The following is a 3,316-nucleotide window of genomic DNA, read 5'->3' as shown; positions in this document are numbered from 1 at the left end:
ACCGGATACACACCATTCTTTATGGTGTACGGTGCAGAGGCAGTTTTGCCTTGCGACATAATTCATGACTCACCTCGAGTGCGCATGTACGAAGAAAGAGAAGCCGAACTCGATCGGCAAGACAGTTTGGACGCATTGGAGGAGGAGCGTGACGTGGCAAAAGCCCGTTCCGCATTCTATCAATAGCAGGCTCGAAGATACCAAAGTAGAGAAGTATGGGCCAAAAATTACAATGTTGGCGAATTAGTTCTACGCCTGCCGGACAAGAAAAAGGACAAACTCAAGCCCAAGTGGGAAGGTCCCTTCATAATTGACCAACTCCTGACTGGTGGAGCGTACCGCCTGCGAGATGCATCAGATAACTGACTCGAGCCGAACCCATGGAACGCAGCCCATCTCCGAAGATTCTATGCCTAGCGCCGGACTCTGTGTTCGTCTCCTTCCTCTGTCCATTTTTTATATACTGTCTGTCTTACATTTCTCTCCTTCTCCCCTTCCTTTCTCTTATAGCCTTTAAAGGCTCGTCAAATGACGTGCTATTCGCACTCATTAAACCTGGGGGCTTCTTTTAACAGAAGCTTATTTATACGGGCTTCATGCCCAACACATGTGTTACATTTCCGCATGTACCTTTTATTTGACCATTATATGCATCGATATGACTTAAGTTTTGGCCAAGCTGGGTTGCCTGGCTCCTGTGCTTACCCCTACGTTCCCGATTTTCAGCTAGGCGGTAAAGGGAGCACCTCTGTGATTGTTACTACCGAATCAGCCGGATGTGTACCTCAGACTGGGTGAAGCCGAAAGCTAGCGTTCTTAAGGGAATATTCAGTCGGTGACCTAAAATATGATCTTTTCACTTATTTATTTACGCGCCCCCAGATGCTTTTTCCCACATCTTTTTCACGGAATGGGCATGCACTTTAGGGCATGCCTCCTAGGGAAAGGAACCCCTAACAGAACTATTCTCCCTGGAAGATGTTTCTTACTAACCATGTAATATAACATAACTAGTCGGGCACTTGTCTGTTCACGCACTAATGACCCCTATGCCTGGTCTCCATGCATTCCCCGGTTCTTATATAACCGCATGGGAATTCGGACACACTCCGGACCGTCAGGTCCCGAGGCTGAAGCGAAAAGGTCGGCCATGATAAACGATCTACAATCCGGCTAGAAGGCATTATAAATGTCAGTTAAATTACATAGTCATTCTGACTGATTGTATTCCTCTTCAATACCATCTAACAGGCTGTCTAATTTACAGTCCTGCTGGGAATACTTTGCGGCCAATTCTACTTGGCCGTATACTAAGCTTACAGGGATCTCCTTCCCATCGGGCCCCACAGGACCGACCTCGGCCATGTGGTTGGGGTCAGCCTTTGTGTACCGCGTCTTCACCATGGCCCAGGCCTCCCTAGCGCCTTGATGGCAGGCCGAAAGCTTCCACAATCGGAAGCGCCGCCGTGCTCCCTTTAGCTTCTCCGCAAGCTCTCCAAGACCTTCGGGCATGGAGATGGATGGTCACAAGGCCTGGGCGACACCTTGCATCGCCTACCAAACTCGCTCGAGCAGTTGCGAGAGCTTGGGAAGAAGGTCACCCGTAGAACCGGGCATCTCCTATGCAGGACGACCTGTTAGCATACCTACAGACATTACTCTGTGAGTCGACTTCCCCGCCAAACTTTTTTTCAAAGGTTCGTTCAAGCACTAACTAAATATGCCGCGCCGAAACCGCTGATTCTCCTTAACGGAGTCTGACAGCTGGGCACGAACATCTTTCAGGTCGACGCCCAGCTTGGTGTTGGCGTCTTGGAGATCGTTCTTCTCCCACCTCACCTTTGTCAGCACCTTCTCACCAGCCTTCAACTGGCGTAGGAGTTGTTGCCTTTCCAGACTCAATCCGGCGCCATCTGCAATATCATTTGTCAGATTCACACCCATGCCGTGCTTCGCAAAATACTTATCTTTCGAAGTGTATGTTACCAGAGGGGGTCTCCTTGGGCTCCCCTGCCGCCGCTAGTGCGGCCTCAAGTTGGGCTTTGCACTCTTCCAGCTCCTGGGACAGTAGGGAATTCTTTTATGTAAGAACCTGCATAACAAATGATCCTTAAATCAGTTATTCTAACTGTTTCAAGTCTCGGGGGCTACTGGTATATATATATAATTACCAAAATTTTCTTACCCGTATGTCTTTTACATATTGCTCCGTGGCTCTGGCTAGACCATTTTGAGCGGCACGGAGGTACGCATCTCCCGAATTGAAGGCATCTAATGCCTCTCGGGAGAAACAAGCGTCGCGAAGAATAGTCCGGAGATGCCTGTGGTTCATGGCACTCTCCACCTCAGAGTTAGTGGCAGACAACCTGTCCACATCCTCCATCGAAGGGGCGTTTGGTGAGCGCCTTGTGTTCGCCTCCGCCTCCGGACCAGGCTTTGGAGCCTGGCTGGTGGAGGCGCGATTGAAAGCCTCCCCGGATATAGTCCGGCGAGGTCTCTTTGTCCTGAAGAGAGCACGAGTGTTAATATGCCTTGAAGGTATAACACCTGGGATAAGGGGGCGCGCCATACCTTTGCGCTGACACCTCGGTCCCGACTGCATCTCTTTTCTGCCCACGGGGCCCTGCGGCCCCTCGTTGGCTTGTCGTCGCAGGTTCGGCCTCCCGTCTCAAAAACCTCCCCTGCAAAGCTCGGTTGTAATCAGGAAACTGAAAACACGAGAGGGCGGACCCCTATACGGGGAACTGGGACTTCGATCTCAGTTACCTGGGAGGCCGGGATTAGCCCTGGGTAATCGGCCGTAATGGCCACCAAGGCGTTGTCCTTGCTCAATTGATGGAACACTCCATCGATCAGCTCCACAGATAAGTCCAGATCCTCTTGAGAGGCCGGGTCGAGGGACCGTCCTGGGTCCTCGGGTTGTGGAGGAGGGTTGTTTATTTCTTTAACAGCCTGGCGCAGTTCCTGCGATAAAGTCGTTAGACTGAATATTTAACAATGGGAATATAAAATGGACGGGCAAGTAAACCACTTTCCCAGCTTGGGGGATTGTACATAGAAAATCCACCCTGTGGGTTGACGCGGGAGAAATTCCTCCTCTTCTCCCTTGTACAAAGCGGACAAGGTCTTTGTTAGGGCCGCAGCCGAATCCGGTCCCTTACGGCCCTAGCAGGTGGCGTCGTCCTCCCTGTTGAAATCCCACATGGGGTGGCCTTTGTACTGTGGCGGCTACACCCCTCGCATGATGCATGCGGCCATGACCCCAATCATGGTCAGTCCGGAATGAGCTAACAATCTTATCCGGCCCATCAGGTAA

Source organism: Triticum dicoccoides, chromosome 1A (genome assembly GCF_002162155.2).
Source record: "Triticum dicoccoides isolate Atlit2015 ecotype Zavitan chromosome 1A, WEW_v2.0, whole genome shotgun sequence".
Taxonomy (NCBI): domain Eukaryota; kingdom Viridiplantae; phylum Streptophyta; class Magnoliopsida; order Poales; family Poaceae; genus Triticum; species Triticum dicoccoides.
The sequence above is the reverse complement of the archived record's forward strand: the minus strand, read 5'-3'. Positions refer to the sequence as shown.